The 19,332-nt window shown below is 39.5% G+C and overlaps 1 pseudogene; it reads right to left on the bottom strand.

Moving 5' to 3' along the window:
• The window catches only part of LOC105033390 (probable inorganic phosphate transporter 1-8), a 47,706-nt pseudogene extending 31,294 nt beyond the window's left edge, over nt 1-16,412 (bottom strand).
• Nucleotides 16,413-19,332: the final 2,920 nt, after the last annotated feature.

The following is a 19,332-nucleotide window of genomic DNA, read 5'->3' on the forward strand; positions in this document are numbered from 1 at the left end:
GTAGCCTGGCTCCCGTCGGAGTCCGGGCGGAGCCGTGCTGATGTCGACTGTGGAGCCCGGCTCCCGTAGGAGTCCGGGCGGAGCCGTACTGCTGTTGGAGGAGGAGCCCGGCTCCCGTAGGAGTCCGGGCGGAGCCGTGCTGATGTCGACTGTGGAGCCCGGCTCCCGTAGGAGTCCGGACGGAGCCGTACTGCTGTTGGAGGAGGAGCCCGGCTCCCGTAGGAGTCCGGACGGAGCCGTGCTGATGTCGACTGTGGAGTCCGGCTCCCGTAGGAGTCCGGGCGGAGCCGTACTGCTGTTGGAGGAGGAGCCCGGCTCCCGTAGGAGTCCGGGCGGAGCCGTGCTGATGTTGAATTCGGCTGCGGGTATTTTATACCCAACAATCATCTACTAATCCATCTCCATTACTCTCCACTCATCATTCTTCCTTCAAGCAATTTCATTCCATCTCTTTCCATCATTTCCTCCATAGATATCCCACAAGCTCTGTCTTAGCTCCGCTAACCCATGTGAGTTTTTTTTAAATAAGTGTGTTTATAGTGTAATTAGTCATGTATTAGTATATATTAGCACTTGTGGTTTGTATTTAAGTTTGCTCGAGTTTGATTAGTGTACGTAAAGCTTGTACGTTGTGTATTTCAATTTCTTCGGACTCTATATAAGTGTGCTTTTATAAATAAAGCCCATTTTTCTTTCCGTTTACTATTATTAATTATGTTTTAAGCTTTCTTTACGTTTACGTTTAAGCTTGTTTACTATTCATTACTATTCATAGTTACTATTTAGTACTGTAGTTAATTACTGTAGTATATGTACTGTGCAGTACTGTAGTAGAAATACTGTGCAGTACTGTTACGCATATAGTACGACGGTAAATAATCGGAATACTACTGAGGCTGTGAAGTAAACAACGGATCAGTCTCCTAAGGATAAACAATCCTAAAGTTGGTAGAGATTGTGAAGTAAACAACGGATCAATCAGGATAAACAATCCAAATACCATCTGTAACATGCTATAAGATTGTACTAAAAGTATAGTGCAATCTCTTGTGTAATCGCAAAGTAAACAACGAAGCGACTACATACTAATAGATTAGTTAAAGTATTTTGTTTATACTTTGTTTATACTTTGTTTACTTTTAAGCTTTTGTTTATTTTTCTGCTTAAGTACTATACTTTATTTTATTCTATTAGTTTTATTGATCTTTTTATTTAGTTCCATTTATTTCACTTTATTACTACTCTTACCTTATCATTCTATTCTGCTTCCGTATTACTTGTCTTTAGTTAAGTTTTATTCTTTCTATTTGTAATCTTTTTCATTTCAGTTTGTTCTTTTGTTAATTTATTTATTCTGTAGTTAGTTTATCTTTTTGGTCATAGTTTATAATTTATTTAGTAGTTTATTTATTACAGCTATGCTTCTTGCTCTTATATTAGTTCTCCTTACTTTTATAATAATTTATTTACTTGCAATCTGGATAATCTTAGTTATTAGAAAACTTAGTTCTCTTGATAGTGTTTATTAGCTTTAGTTTTCTTTAAAGCTTGTACTTTTATGTTTCAATATATAGTTTCTTATAATAACTTAACTTGCATTTTGGTTCATTTTAGTTTTTTACTAGCCTGTATCTTAGTTTAGATTTTTATTTTATGTACTTAGCTTGTCTTTAGACTTTCGTTAGTCTATTAATCGTATGTCTGAGTTTTATTAGTCCTTCCTTCACCTTCATTGTGTCCATCTTTTACCTTGTTTTCTATTTGTTTAGGTATCTGTAGGCCTGACGTTTACTTCTCAATCATAATCATTTTGCTTTTACTCCTGGATTCCAGGTTGTTTATTATATGGTGCATGCGAGCAGTATCGTACAGCTCATAGTTTGCGTATCCATTCACTGCTTCTACGTGTACGCACATAGCCTATCCATTTACTGCTTCTACGTGTACGCACGTAGTCTATACATTTCTGCTTCTATGTGTACGTACGTAGGTCACACTGCTGTGACAATATACCTGTGGCTTTGACCCACTCTCACACACACACCGCTACTTCCATGCGTACGCACGTTGGCCCCGGTCAAAATTAGATTGGATGATATGAATTCCCTACCAAACAGCCCCTTCATGAAAGGTACAATAGAGAAGAAACTAAAAAAGCTCTTATTCTTCTGCATCTCCTGATCTTTATCCCACATAATCCCAAAAATTTCCACTTTCCACATTAGCAATCCAGAGATCGGCAACAGCAATATATAATATTGGTAATATGATTGGAAAGTATGTAGCATATGTAGCATGGGTCTTGTTCTGAGTCTATGTGGTATTGGACGTCTCTCAAAAATAAGGATATAGATGTATGGTTGAGGCAGTTTGATGCTTGGTGTGTGTCGATGATTCTTTTCTACCCAGCAGACCTATGTTTCATTGCTTGCTAATTATATGGAGGTATCGGTGCTCTGTGTTGGTGCTATCGAGAGGAAAACAAGTGTTGCTATGATTATTATTTCATGGAATGTCAGGAGTTCTGGAGACGCTAAAAAGAGGAGAGCAATTAAAGATCTTGTTTTGTTCTCCTCCTTTGACATCATTCTTATACAAGAATCTAAAATTGCAGCACCTTCACTAGTCTTATTAAGTTCTATGGGCGGTTCTAAATTGGATTGTTGGGCACATTTGGATGCTATCAGCTCGGCTGGAGGAATTCTAATTGGGTGAAACTCCAGGATGTTTGATCATAGAAACTCTATTATAAAAGAATACACACTCACGGTTGAACTGTATTGCTTGGTGTTGAAGACAAGTATTTATGTAACAGCTGTTTGTGGTCCTGATGATAGGAACACGAGGGATGTATTCTTTCAAGAATTGGTGAATATCAAAAGCACTTTGTTAGGGCCTTAGCTTGTTGGTGGTGACTTCAATATTACTATATCTTATGATGACAGAAGGGGCAACCTACAAAGCGTCAACGATTGAAAAGTATGTAGAGCATTACTATTTACAAGTGATCTCCTCACAATAGTCGAACGCACAAAATCCGATTTAAACTACATGAATATCCTAGTTCCATCATCATTTTGTCAAGGAAAATGAAAGGAAAAGAGAAAAAATAAATGACCAAATCCATGTTTGATCAATCTACACAAATACCTGCAATGGAAGTTCATTCCTTCTTCCATTTTTATTTCCTGAGCAACTTTGAAACCCCTTTTCTTCTACTAAACAGGGAGAGAATATTTAGACCCTGCGATGAATTAAGCTATATAATCCTCTAAATGCAGGTACACTCCTTGATTTTGAGTTTCAGAATCGTGATCACACATTCTCCACAACCACAAGCTCTGAAGTCATGAACTAATCCAATGTTTTTCAGGATTATCAATATTTATCAACATTCGTGTAACTGAAGATATAATTATCACCTTTCTAGACAATAAGAAATGCATGCAATCGACCAATTTGGCCTAGTACACTTCTTGCTCATTCCACAGTAATTAAAGAACGCTGGTAGGATATATCCTGGCCTGAGCAGGACCTCACGGGGCCGGGGTTGGACAGAGTTTATCCACAACTGCTTGGCCCTGTCCGAAACGATACAAAACTGATCTACTAGCAGCCTATACAACAGCAACTTGTCCCGTGATTATTTTTTTTTAAATTTCCCCGGGGGTGGGGTGGGGTGGGGGTGGGGGTGGAGGGATATGATAAGCTATTTGGGAGATGTCCAACCTATAAAAGAGTATATCTGCTGGTCTTTGGTGGCAAGCAGCAGGCTTTGTGGACCGTTACACTTTTTTCTTAGATTAACACGCGTTGCTTTGCTTTACGTTTTTGATTAAGAAGACACTGTGACCTTATAAAATCCCCCATATGGTTCTGGAACTGATTATTGAATCTTGGATATTAGGTAGAAAAATGACTCTTCTAATAACTAAAAATTCATAATTTCATTTTTATGTCACCCTTATTAGTACGATCACTTCAACTTTTTGAATTCTGTTTCTCTCTCCCACTTGGCAACATTTGTAACGTTTTGCATCAACTATCCGAGGCAGCAAATCTCGCCGGTTCCGATGCAAAAGCTTCTTTTCAGGAGCCAAACAAATAGCCAATTTTGTGGATCAATTAAGGAAGCTCAAATATCACTATTTTCGTGATTTTTGTAAGTTAAATAAACACGCTCTAGGCACCTTGGGAGGTTACTGAGACTGCAAGAAAACTAGATCAACATTTTCCTTTAGGCAAGTTGGGAAGCCAAAACACTTTTGAGGACCTAGGTTTCTCCATATCTCAGTTGTCAAGATACCAGAGCAGCAACTAATTTAGTAAAGACAAAATTATCTGTTACAAGATTAATGGCTTGTAGTAAAGACAAAATTATCTATTACAAGATTTACGGCCTGTGTGGGACTGCTTGACGAGAGAGAGAGCGAGAGAGAGAGAGAGAGAGCCAGGGGAGAAGCAAGGTCCTATGTCCACGTGATAATATATATATATATATATATATATATATATATATATATATATATATATATATATATATATATTAGATCAAAATTACACTTAAATCCAATGATTTGAAAAACCTATGCTAAAGCTCTTGACGTTTATTTTTATCCTACAATTTAGTCCTAACCGTTAGGCAGCCCGTTAACCCAAAATTGGACTAAAGTGCCACATAATTAATTTTTTTTGAAATGACCGAAATGCCCTTCATCAAAGGATGAGTAAGATAAAAATTTTTGTCCGCTTCTCTTCCCTGGTCTTTCCTACCTCTATCATTCAGATTTCTATCAAGAGAATAAAATGGAGGATAAATTTGAGATAAGGTGATGAGGTTCTCACCGACCTATCAAGAGAATGATGTGCTTGGGCTCCATAGGTAGATGTGGCCCTTGGTAGTCCAGTGGTAGTAGGGGATGGCGAGGCCAAGCATGAAAGCAGTCATCATGAAGAAGCCCATAAGCTGGATTGAACAGGCCGATGATGTCGAATTGTCGATGAATGTGATGGTGAACCAATAGTCAGGGATGGTGCTGCAGAGGACGATCAAGGTCTGGGTGCGGGCAATCTTGTAGACTTCCTCGAGGGTGTTCATGGTGGCGGTCTTGGGGATCCAGTCGATGACACTATAGATATCCATCTAGAAGAGGTTTTGGCTGTAGAAGGCGATGTCGAGGAGGAACTAGATGGTGGCGGTGCCGAAGAGGTACATGAAAGGGGAAAACCGCTTTTACTCGTAGAATCTTCCAGATTTCATCAAATCTGGAGCGAAATAATTTTAAAAATTTATTCTACATATTTTAGATCTAATTCTCTAGATCTAATTTTATTATCTGATATTTAAAAACTAAAATTAAATCTAAATCTATGATGAAAGAAGAAGTACCTCAAGGGTAATCTGATTATCCTGTAGATGATCTTTGCACAATCCGAGATTCTGATATAGCCATGCAAGCGCCTGGCCTCTACCGATATCCACTCAGGCAGGATCTGGAATGCCTTCTCCTCATGAATCTACGCTCCAAAAATCAGATCTTTATCTGATTTGAAGGTACTTCAGAACTCCTTCTGAAGTTGGAGCAGTAGCCTGTCGAAGATGTCCTACAGCCTTCTGTTCCAGGCATCACCACGCCTTGGATCTTTGCTAGATGGACGTCCAACTCTTTGAACGTGAAGAGGAGAGGAAGGAGAGTAGGGAGGACATGGAGAAGAGAGGAGGGGGCGATAGCTATTGGGTTTTGTGCATAAAATAATTTCTTCCTCGAAACCCTAGACGCAGCAGGGTTTATATAGACCCTGTATGCTGCGCAGTGCCACATCATTCAACCAATCAAAAATTTTCAATAAATTTTGAAAAAATTTTGATTGATGGAGTGATATCATCTGATCACATCAAATAAGAACCCCATCCTCTCTCCTAAGTTGGCGCCAACATTGGATAAGCTCAATCAAGGTGGCGCCAAAGAGTCCATGTTTATCAGGACTCTTTGGTTCTTATCCATTTGGGGCGCCCACTTTAATCCAATTGGGCTCATGCCATAATCTGATTATGGTACTCAATTCAATTAGGTTTTGACATGTGGACACTCCACAAAAATTCTCCAATGAGCCCTCTTCAGTTTAAGACCCATATGTCAACTTTTGATAGATGTCCTAAAATGAAATTGGCAGGTGCTAGAAATTAGCAGGTGTTGTCTTAAATTCATCTCATGAATTAAGACAAACCTTTTCTGAGCTAGACAAGCTTCATTTAGACTGAGAGAAACATTCCTAAGGTTCTCTGGATGGGTCAAATCATATTTGGCTCAGTAGAGACAGAAAAGATTACACAAGGAGAAAGTTAGGCTCAATCGTGTGCTAGCACGATTTTCTTGAACCTAATTGGATCTAATCCAAATCAATTGAGTTAGCCCAATTGATGACATCTAGACCCTAACCCTTGTTTGTATGATCCAGTTAGGTTCAATTTCATATAGTAATGATACATGTCGTGATCTCATCATCGACATCATCGAAACTCCTTTCGATGGGCCAGAACTCTTCTGATTCAGACAATTAGAATGATCGATCATCAATATCATTCTAATTGCTTCCAAAATCCACCAGTGATGCCTAGCAGTATGTAGTGGCAACCCATCAGAACTGAAGACGAACCTCTCGGTGCAGCTACCTGTGTGATTGAGTTCTTCTATCATGAGTTCCGACTGAATTAGGGTTAAGGTGAACTCGTCAAACCCAACATCAGTCATATGAGTTAATCGATCGATCTGAGTCCGATGTGAAATCTTAATAAAAAATTCTTTTTCATTATTTCACTCTGCCATGGCCATGGACTTAAGGACTTAATCTTTCAATTATCATAGGACTACTCCTCTCATCTACCGAGATTAATAGATCCCATCTTGGTGCGATCTAGTTCCTATAATGAATATGCCACAGCCAACATACACCTCAGGGTTTCGAATGGCTAGTAGATCGAGTTATGGTGTAGTCAAACTATAATACACTTAAGGTGAACTGTCGATGCACCTCAGGTCAAAGAACTAGACACACAACTGCAACATCGAGCTAGTAATCGATGAGAAGGTAGACTTCCTTATGACTGCTCGAAGTGGTCACGCTCAGTACTCTCATTCTCAACGAATACCTATACTTTCGCTCCGGTGTTTCCACACCATAAACTCAAGACACATCTACCCTAAGAAAGCGATCGTACACCAACCTTCTGGATCGATTACCATCCTCGTGATGATCCTATGGTCAGGAGCTATTTATGAGTTAGTTATGTAAATTCATGCCTTAAATTTTCAACTCTTGAAAATATAAATTTACATTCCCACTAACTCAAAGGATGTATCATAGACACAATGTACACAATGTGATAGAAAAATAATCTTTTTATTCATTTATAGTCAAAATTATAAATTTGCCCTTAGATCTGTACAGGAATGTGTCAGCCGATCTGGCATCTAGGGCACACATCTAACAAACTCCCACTTGACCTAATGCCAATTGGCTACATATCTAAGTCCCATCTTCTCAAGGTGGGCTTTGATCTTCTGTTGGCCCAATGGCTTAGTCAGCGGGTCTGCCACATTATTTATGGAGTTGACTCTCTTGACCTCGACATAACCCTTTTCGAGGTAATCACGGATCAAACGGAATCGTCGCTCGATGTGCTTGGACTTCTGGTGAGACCTTGGTTCCTTAGCTAGGACTATGGCACCATTATTGTCGCAGTAAAGAGGTATGACATCCGATGACATCACTCCAAGCTCTACGACAAACTTCTTATACCAGAATGTCTCCTTCGCAGCTTCCGATGCAGCAATATACTCTGCCTCCATGGTGGAATCAGCAATCACCGTCTGCTTGGAACTTTTTCAGCTAACTGCACCACCATTGCAAATGAACAGACTCCCAGATGTCGACTTTCGATCATCTATATCAAACATAAAGTCTGAGTCTGTATATTCCTGAATTTGGAGTTCTCCATTCTCAAAGACTAGAAACATATCCTTAGTCCTTCTCAAGTACTTAAGGATACATTTCACAGAAGTCCAGTGCTCTTCGTCTGGATTCAACTGATATCTGCATGTGACACTCACAGCATGGGCTATATCAGGTCGTGTACATAGCATGGCATATATGAGGTTCCTTATTGCCGAAGCATAAGAGATCTTGCTCATGCGTTCAATCTCCTCAGCTGTGCTAGGGCACATCTTCTTGGAGAGATTAATGCCATGTCTAAAAGGTAATAAATCTCTTTTGGAGTTTTTCATGCTAAATCTTTTTAGCACCTCCTCTATGTACATCTTCTGTGAAAGTCCCAGCATCCTATTTGGTCTATCTCTATAGACCTTAATACCTAGTATAAAGGATGCCTCTCCTAGATCTTTCATAGAGAACTCTTTAGACAACCATACTTTGATTGAGGTCAACATGGAAATATCATTCCCAATTAGGAGGATGTCATCTACGTACAATACGAGAAAGACAACTGCGCTCCCACTGACCTTTTTGAACACACATGGTTCCTCCTCGTTCTTGATGAAACCAAACATTTTGATAACATCATTAAAACGAGTATTCCAACTCCGAGGTGCTTGCTTAAGTCTATAAATGGACCTTTGTAGCTTGCAGATCTTGTGATCATCATCATTGGATGTGAAACCAAGCGGCTGTTCCATATAGATATCTTCCTCAAGATGTCCATTTAAGAACGTCGTTTTCACATTCATCTATCATATTTTATAATCAAAATAGGCTGCAATAGCAAGCAATATGCAGATGGATTTTAGCATGGCTGCGGGCGAAAAGGTATCCTGATAGTCAATGCCTTCGCGCTGACTATAACTTTTTGCTACGAGCCTAGCCTTGAATGTCTCCACATTTCCATCTACACCTATCTTTCTCTTGAAGATCCATTTACACCCAATAGGTACAATACCTTTAGATGGATCTACCAAGGTTGAGACTTGGTTTGAGTGCATCGAGTCAATTTTTGATCTCATTATCTCTAACCATTTCTCGGAGTCGATATCTAATATCGCCTCATCATAGGTCTTGGGATCATCACCATGAGCCCATTTCCCATGAGGAACATTTCCTCTACTTCCTCTTGTATAGTACCTAAGTACCTTTCAGGAGGACGAAAAATCTTAGTCGATCTACGAGGTGGAAGAGGTTGTATTGGGACTGGTTCTGATTGATTAGGTTCCTCAGGTTCTTGAGCTCGTTACTCTTGGGAGACATTCTCCTTGAGCTTAACTATTCTTCTGATGCCACCATCTTGAATAAACTGTTGTTCAAGAAAAATAGCATTTCGACTCACAATCACATTGTGGTCTTTCGGAATATAAAAATAGTATCCTAATGACTCTTTAAGATATCCTATGAATCGAGCTCTAAAAGATCTGAACTCTAACTTGTCTGTCTGCTGTCTCTTGACATGAATCGGACAACCCCAAATTCTGAGATGATTCAGACTTGACTTTTTACCATGCCATATCTCATACGGTGTGGTAGGAACGGTTTTAGAGAGAACCCTATTCAATACATAAATTACTGTCATGAGACAATATCCCCAAAGAAACTCAAGGAGGTTGTGAAGCTCATCATGGAATGGACCATATCTAATAGGGTCTGGTTTCTTCATTCTGAAACCCCGTTGAGTTGAGGTATTCCAGGTGGAGTCCATTGAGAGACTATGCCACTGTCCTTAAGATAGTCTAGAAACTTCTGACTAAGGTATTCACCTCCTCGATCTGATCGAAGAACATTAATAGGCTTTCCTGTTTGTTTTTCTACCTCAAGTCTGAATTCTTTGAACTTTTCAAAAGCTTCAGACTTGTGTTTCATTAGAAACACATACCTGTACCTAGATATATCATCGGTAAAAATAATGAAGTAGATGTAGTTGCCTCTAGCCGGCACATCAAATGGGCCGCACACATCCGTATGTACTAGGGCAAGTAGGTCTGTGGCCCTTTCCCCATGTCCCACAAAAGGAAGCTTGGTCATTTTGCCTTGAAGGCATGATTCATAAACTGGATATGACTCGGAAGTCAACGGACTCAATAGCCCAGATTTCTTTAATTTGTTAACCCTGTCTTCTGCTATATGACCTAGCCTTAGGTGCCACAGATACTTATCATTTAGACTATCTCTAGGCCTTTTAATTCTTATGGCATTCACATTTTGCTCAATATTAAATACAGATACATCAATATGTAACTGATAGAGACCGTTAATAAGAAAACCATCTGTAACTTTATTATTTTTATAAAAAATATTACAATGGTCCTTATGAAAGCTAATCACATAACCTTCTTGTACTAAACATGAAACAGAAATCAAATTCTTGCTTGCTGCAGGCACATAATAACAGTCTCTTAAAACTAAATCTAATCCTAACGGTAATCGCAGAGGGTAGGTTCCCATGGCTACAGTAGTAATTCTTGCTCCATTTTTGATACGTAGGATCATCTCTCTATCCCTCAGCCTTCTGCTCTTCTCAAGACCCTACATAGAAGTGCACAAATGAGCACTAGAACCAGAGTCAAGCACCCAACTGGATGCAAAAGAAATCGTAAGATTAGATTCTAAAATGAGCATACCTCCAGAAGGATCATCCTTCTTGTTCTTCAGGGTGGCCAGGTACTGAGGACAGTTCCGCTTCCAATGACCGTCTGATTGGCAGTGGAAATATTTTCCCTTATCAGCAGCCTTCTTCTTCGGTTCTGTCTTCTTCTTCTTGCCATCCACCTTCTGCTCTTGGAAGAAGTCCACTCCACAGTAAGAACTGAGCCTTTTAAATTTTTCATAGAAAGTTCAGCCGTAACCAGCATGTTCATTAACTCGGCCAAGGTACACTACATCTTATGCATATGGAAGTTCATGATGAACTGACCATATGCATCGGATAAGGACTGAAGGATCACATCAATCTGAAAATCCTTGTCTAAGATGATACCGAGCTTCTCAAGCTCCTCAAGATCCTTGATCATTGTCAAACAATGATCTTGGACTGACTGTCCATCACGCATCTTGGCCTTAAAAAGTCTTTGACAGACTTGATACTTGGCCGTGCGACTCTGTTCACCAAACAACTCTTGTAGGTGAGCTAACATTTGGTAGGTAGTCAAAATGTTCTCATGTTGGCGCTGCAAGTTATTAGACATTGCACCCAACATATAGTACCTTACTTTGTTATCATCCGTCCACCTTTCCAGAGACACTCTCTGTTCAGTAGTCGGACATGCTGGTATGGCAGGTGGGTCCTGGTCCAAGATATGAGTCAATTTTTTGAAATCCAGAATAATTCTATAGTTCCTCAACCAGTCCTTGAAATTGGGTCCAGTCAGTCTATGAGTGTCTAGAATTTTGGTCAGAGGGTTTAAGGCAGACATATTTTCTGTAGAGAGTCAAAAGTTTTTAGTTAGATTTTATAATCAGACTCAACCAATTTGTTTAGGATTTTTATTTTGAAACAAATTAGGCTCTCACTATTTTCTCAGATCCCTACACTCCCTTGGTAGAGATGTAAAAATCTCCGTGATTAGTGATTTTTAGTGGGTGGTGTGGTCTCACCGATTGGCTCACCACCTCACCTAACAGTTATTGATGATGGGTCAACCGATGAGTGGACAACTCTTGTTCAATGATTCTCTAATCATGGTGCACCCAAAACTTGGTCTCTAATTCATGAAGCTCATCGTGTCTGGGATATTGCTCCAATCCTTAGTTAAGTCAAACCCACCATTTGCACAAACTAGATTTCTGATTGGGTCCCTCACCGTATCCAGAATATTGAGCCCAATCCATCCTCTAATCCATAGCATCCAATGCCTAATGGACATGGTTGCATTTTTTCGGTGCAACGAGCCATTGTAGCCAGCTAAGAACAATCAACCCCGGGAAGAGCTCACACATCCACAATAGTGGAAGACCTAGACTTAATATTTTCTTAGAGAGATTTATTTAGGTCTCATTAAACTTGACTTGACATAGTCATAACAATTATGACTAACCTAGTGGCATGGGCTAGCTCGAATTGTTAGCCACCTCAAATCAGAACTGAGTCGACACATATAGCCAGGTAAGTGAGACCGATGGAAGGGATATGTCATTAACTCGACAAGAACGCATTCGAGTCGAATAACTTCCAATTAAAAATCAGTCGGTCGCATCTGTCCAACTTACCTTAGATACCAAATTGTCGAACCAGAACTAATTGGGTTAGCCTACAATTCAGGCTCTAACCACTGAACCAAATTAAGTCTTAACTTGATCAAGTCACATCTAAATATGATTCGACCTTCACCCAGACTTAATCCTATTAGGCTGGTCAATTATTAGCTTTCATGATCCCACCTAACCAACTCTTGATTCGGTTTGATCAACCGCTAGACCTAATTAAGCTGTCCAAGCCCGAACCCAATTTTATGAAAATATCTTAGATCTAAAATTCTCAATTTTAGACCTAACTTAATTTCATAAGCTTAATTCATTAATTAAGTTTGGGTTCATAAACAAAGCATGTAAAATAAATCCTAGGATTTCAGGATCTAAGATTTTGCAGAAAAGTAAGTTTTGATTTCTGATTAAGGATGAACGCCGGCACCCCTACACGTCATATGAACACCCCATTGAATGAGAAGAGAGGGTTTTAAAACTCTACTTTGTTCTTATGACCGGACGGCCATGAGGAACACCTTAATCAGAAATATAAATTTAACTACAAAACTAGTTAGATCTAAATTAACATATTACATATACAATTTAAAATCTAACTAATACATGCTTTGCATACATCTCATGTATCAAAAATCAATCTAATTAACATGTTTTCAGATCTGATACATCACATGTAATATCTAAAAAATAGAATTTAAATTAAACTATTCAAAATAAAAACTATTCTAGACAAGTTACTAGAACAATTCTACAACTAGTCTAGGCATACAACAGATCAATTTTATGAAATAATTAAAATTTTATTTTTTATTTTCTGATCTGATTATAATAATTATAATATCAAAATAATAAAGAATAAATTAGATTTAATTCATATTTTAATCTCATTAAAATATAAAATTTAAGACCATTCAAAGATTCAACTAATCCTAGTCTAGTCATGCATCTTATGCATGTTAGATCTTCTTAGATTTAATTTTAAATATTTTGATTTCAGATCCTATTACATCTGATATGACATCTAAAATTTTTTAATATCAGATAAATTAAAATTAAAATTAGATCTAAAATAGATCTAAAATAGAGCCAACAACCTGGCTCTGATACTACTTGAAAGGGGAAAACCGCTTTTCCTCGTAGGATCTTCCAGATTTCATCAAATCTGGGGTGGAATAATTTTAAAATTTTATTCTATATATTTCAGATCTAATTTTCTAGATCTAATTTTATTATCTAATATTTAAAATCTAAAATTAAATCTAAATCTATGATGAAAGAAAAAGTACCTCAAGGGTAATCTGATTACCCTGTAGATGATCTCTGCACAGTCCGAGGTTCTGATGTAGCCACGCAAGTGCCTGACCTCTATCGGTATCCACTCAGGCAGAATCTAGAATGTCTTCTTCTCACAAATCTACGCTCCAAAAATTAGATCTTTATCTGATTTGAAAGTGCTTCAGAACTCCTTCTGAAGTTGGAGTAGCAGCCTATCGAAGATGTCCTGCAGCCTTCTGTTCCAAGCATCACCACACCTTGGGTCTTTGCCAGATGGACGTCCAACTCTTTGGATGTGAAGAGGGAAGGAAGGAGAGCAGGGAGGATGTGGAGAAGAGGGAAGGGGGTGGCAGCTATTGGGTTTTGTGCATAAAATAATTTCTTCCTCGAAACCCTAGGTGCAACAGGGTTTATATAGACCCTGTATGCTGCGCAGTGCCACATCATTCAACCAATCAAAAAATTCCAATAAATTTAAAAAAAAATTTGATTGGTAGAGTGATGTCATCTGATCACATCAGATAAGAACTCCACCCTCTCTCCTAAGTTGGCACCAACATTGGATAAGCTCAATCAAGGTGGCGCCAAAGAGTCCATGTTTATCAGGACTCTTTGGTTCTTATCCATTTGAGGTACCCACTTTAATCCAATTAGGCTCATTCCATAATCTGATTATGGCACTCAATTCAATTGGATTTTGACATATGGACACTCCATAAAAATCCTCCAATGAGCCCTCTTCAGTTTAAGACCCATATGTCAACTTTTGACAGATGTCTTAAAATGAAATTGGCAGGTACTAGAAATTAACAGGTGTTGTCTTAAATTCATCTCATGAATTAAGACAAGCCTTTTTTGAGCTGGACAAGCTTTATTTAGACTGAGAGAAACTTCCTAAGATTCTCTGGATGAGTCAAATCACATTTGGCTCAGTAGAGACAGAAAAGATTACACGAGAAGAAAGTTAGGCTCAATCGTGTGCTAGCACGATTTCCTTGAACCTAATTGGATCTAATCCAAATCAATTGAGTTAGCCCAATTGATGACATCCAGACCCTAACCCTTATTTGTGTGATCCAGTTAGGTTCAATTCTGTATGATAATGAGACATGTCGTAATCTCATCATTGACATCATCGAAACTCCTTTCGATGGATTAGAACTCTTCTGATTCAGATAATTAGAATGATCGATCATCAATATTATTCTAATTGCTTCCAAAATCCATCAGTGATACCTAGCAGTATGTGGTAGCAACTCATCAGAACTGAAGACGAACCTCTCGGTGCAGCTACCTGTGTGATTGAGTTCCTCTATCATGAGTCCCGACTGAATTAGGGTTAAGGTGAACTCGTCAAACCCAACATCAGTCATATGAGTTAATCGATCGATTCGAGTCCGATGTGAAACTTTAATGGAAAACTCTTTTTCATTATTTCACTCTGCCATAGCCATGGGCTTAAGGATTCGATCTTTCAATTATCATAGGACTACTCCTCTCATCTACCGAGGTTGATAGATCCCATCTTGATGCGACCTAATTTCTACAATGAATATGCCACAGTCAACATACACCTCAGGATTTCGAATAGCTAGGAGATCGAGTTATGGTGTAGTCAAACTATAACACACTCAAGGTGAACTGTCGATGTACCTCAGGTTAAAGAACTAGATACACAACTGCAGCATCGAGCTAGTCATCGACGAGAAGGTAGACTTCTTTATGACTGCTCGAAGTGGTCACACTCAGTACTCTCATTCTTAACAAATACCTGTAGTCTCGCTCCGGTGTCTCCATATCGTAGACTCAAGACACATCTACCCTAAGGAAGCGATCGTATACCAACCTTTCGGATCGATCACCATCCTCGTGATGATCCTATGGTCAGGAGCTGTTTATGAGTTAGTTATGTAAATTTATGCCTTAAATTTTCAACTCTTGAAAATATGAATTTACATTCCCACTAACTCAAAGGATGTATCACAGACACAATGTACACAATGTGATAGAAGAATAACCCTTTTAATCATTTATAGTCAAAATTATAAATTTGCCCTTAGATCTGTACAGGAATGTGTCAACCGATCTGGCATCTAGGGCACACATCTAATAGTACAGACCGTGATGGTGGGCGAATTTCTTCGAGAAGATGCCAAAGTCATCGGCCGATTTCTGGTGAGTTGCTCCACTATTTGCTACTCCTCGACGATGTTGACCTAGAGCACCTTCGACATGTCGGCAGCGGCTTGCTTGGCATTCCTGACGATAAGTGTGGTGTATCGAACAGTTTTCGGCATCTTCTACCATCAGTAGTAGATGAGCACCATCGGGACGGCATCGAACATGACAATTATCCACTAGACATAGTCAGCCTAGGAGATAGTGGAGGTGGCTCGATTGACATTATAAGGTGGCGCCTTGAAGCTGTCCTTGATGGCGGCAGAGATAATGAGGGTAATGATTCCATCGGAGAGGTTGCCAAAGCCCTGCATAGCAAAAAAGGCAGCAGTGAACACACCATGAGTGCGCTTATTGGCGTACTCAGACATGATGGTGGTGGAGAAAAGGTAGTCACCGCCAATGCTGAAGCCAAGGCAGAAGTGGAAGACGTAGAGGGTGGCAATGATGGCCTTGGCGGTGTAGCCGAAGGAGATGCTGAAAGCGAGGGAGCAAACCACCAGGAGCATGAGGGGGAGGCCGTAGACCTTCTTCTGACCCATCTTGTCACCGAGCCATCTGAAGAAGAGCTGGTCGGAGAGCGTGCCGTAGAAGGCCACACCATTAACGATGGTCGACACATTCGGCAGCAACGAGCCGGAAGTACCAGATGCGGGGTCGAAGTAGTAGATCCAGTCGAGGAGCTTGGTCACCAAGAAGATGCAAAAGAGGTCATAGGCATCAGTGAAGAAGCCCATGCCGGCGATAACGATTGCCATTAGTGGAGAAAGGGGGAAAAAGATGGTGAAAAGAATTCTGATAAATTTCATTTACTTAGTGGAGGACAATTTGGTCATTTCAGATATCTGAAATAGTTTGACTAACGATGTTAAATTTCAAGGGTGTAAGTGTAGATTTTGAAAAATAATGAGTGTAACTGTAATAAACACAAACTTCAAAAAAACTTTTGTAATTTATCCAAGAAAAAAAGGCAAAGAAAATTAGAAGGCCTTGTCTCTGAGAGTCCTGAGAGTTGTAGGCGATGGGACCCTGCACTCTCGCTTCTTCCTTTGTCTCTCCTTTCCTTATTTGACCCATTACTCCGTTTCTATCATGGGTCCAGCCAAATAGATGGCAAGAGCCCGTTTAGATGTTTCTATATGAATCTCATATAGGAATTACGTCTATTGATCCATCCAACCTACATCTTCTAAAGACTTGCTCAAGTTCCATGGATCCTTTTTCTTTCCATGCAATTTAGGCCGGAAGGTATTGAGTTGATGTGAGACGTACTTAAATGAGCTACTCTATCCAGCAATAAATTTAGCCCAATCTTGCTGAATTATCCAAACAGACTAAGAATAGTATTTTAAAATTCATATAAATATATTTTTTTTAAGAATAAATAAATCTGTTGAGAGACCAGGATGTGTTGGCCAGCATACTGATAAGATATTAAAGTATATCAGTTTAATTATAAAAAGCATTATTATGTTATCCAATATAAGCTCCATTAAATTTCTCATCCAAGTAACAAGCCTGTCTGCTGCACATTTTCATGCTGGCATTCCAGCTCACAGTACAAATCTTACATGGACAAGCACAAGACACTTTCAACGCAGTAAAACAGGGGGTGGTTTCAAAATATCCGGATTCTGTCAGGACGTTTCTGTCACACTATGGACAGGGTATTGTTTGAGACATTTTCCGAAGGAAATAGAATCCTATGTCACGTTCGTACTGAACGTGGATTGAATCATAAGAAACCAAAACACTAAAAACTCATACGGCACAACTTTGACTCCCCAAATCCTGTTCTTGTGCTCGATCTTGGCCACATCTCAATAAACCCCAGCCCAATTCTCTCCATGTGAATCACCACTTGCCCTCTTCAAGTTTCATCCATTCATACCCCTCACCGGCTTCTTTAATTAAATATGAACCAACCTTCCCCGTTGTTCCTTGCTTTCTCTACGCCGCCTGTTAATTAATTTGTCTTCTTCAACTACAATGCACGTCGCACGACGTTCTCTTTTAGGAGGAACACTACTACGCCAACAATGAGCCCTTTTGCGTCATGTCCGTTGTCCAAGCTCGTGACTCTTTCCCCCCCCCCCTCAAAAAAAAAAGAAGAACGGTCTGCGCTCGTGATTTCTCCCATCATGCGTCCGTGACTCACTACTACCAGACAAATTAAACGTACCGCAGTGGAGAAGGCGACAAGACAAGATAGTCAGATAAAATCTACGCCGAATTCTAAATCTCGTCCTCAAATTACGGCTTACAAACACCCTAAGAATGGCATTTTATATGGGTGATGTCTATTAAATTCTATGTTATGATATAAGGACGGCATTCCATCGTTGAGGCCATATGAAACATTAATCTGACTGAAAATTCATTGACCAAAAGGTAGCGTATCCCGTGGACTGGGTTTTGGTTTACCATTTAATTGATAAAGTTTTATGGAGTTGGGCCTATATTAATTGGCCTGCAAAAGACCAACTAAAATCATGGATAGTAGGCAAGGAAAAATAACTCAACTAGTTGCAGCTTACCGAAAAGTTTTCCCACCATCGAAGCTTTCTTTTGAGTCATTAAGACACATTAATCCTATAATACAAATACTACCAAATTCTCATTAAGAAATGTTGATACTCTCGTATAGCAATATCAAAACACAAAATTCATCTAATTTGCAAAGGTATTCGATTTACAAGGGTGTTGGGCAATTCAACTGGCTCCCTCAATTTCACCTTTCAATCGACTTGATAAGCACGAACCACCGACTATCAATCGGTTGGCCAATCAATAGTCGGCTACTCTCAACCATCCCTAACAAGCTCCGACTGTGACGATGTAACTGACTTCAGATCGATGACTATTGATATATCAGAGTTGCTGATTGATTATCATTCGGATTTCCACAACTACCGACATACAATCGACATGTTTAGATTGCCAACATACAGTAGGCATACCAGAAATCGCAAGCGTAGAAAGTGCATAATTACTAAAACATGGTTAGTGATGGGTATAACTATCCATCCCACAATCACATAATATCGAAATAAGTGGGATCCATGTGTCTAACCGTTACAAACAGTTACTAACAACTCGTCTATAAAAGGAGGTAAATGAATAGCATTTGGGAAGATATCCTTTGAGCTGATACTCTGTTTTTCTAAACATTCATCTGTTGTTCACTACTCCCTACTGACTTAAACATCGAAGGGTCCCCATTGGACATAATTCTGATTAGTGCGGATTTCATTTTGTAGATGCTCTTCATCGGTAACGGGTGCAATAGGAGATTGGCCAAACAGATTGACGTGCCAAGTAGGGGGCAAATTTCGAGAAATTATGACAAAAATTAAAACTCAAAACAACTCTACAAGATCTGCGAGGCAATCTTTCCGCCGAAAAGATCTCCCTCCCCCATCTCTATTAGCAGAGCCCAGCTCTTCGCATTCTCTTCACGTTTTGTAGTCACTACGGATGCACAAATTGCTGCTTTAATGTAGCAAATGAAGGTGTTGATGGAGGCGGCATAGCCTCGGACAACAACAAACAGCAACAGTAGCAGCCGCTGGCAGAGAAGCCGGTGGCACGTTTAGTGCTATCCAGGCACAGCCGCCGTCCTCTACGACACTCACCCTCTTCATCTCTAGAATGACAACCGTCTCGACGTTCTCATCA

The sequence above is a fragment of the Elaeis guineensis genome, chromosome 12 (genome assembly GCF_000442705.2).
Source record: "Elaeis guineensis isolate ETL-2024a chromosome 12, EG11, whole genome shotgun sequence".
NCBI lineage: Eukaryota > Viridiplantae > Streptophyta > Magnoliopsida > Arecales > Arecaceae > Elaeis > Elaeis guineensis.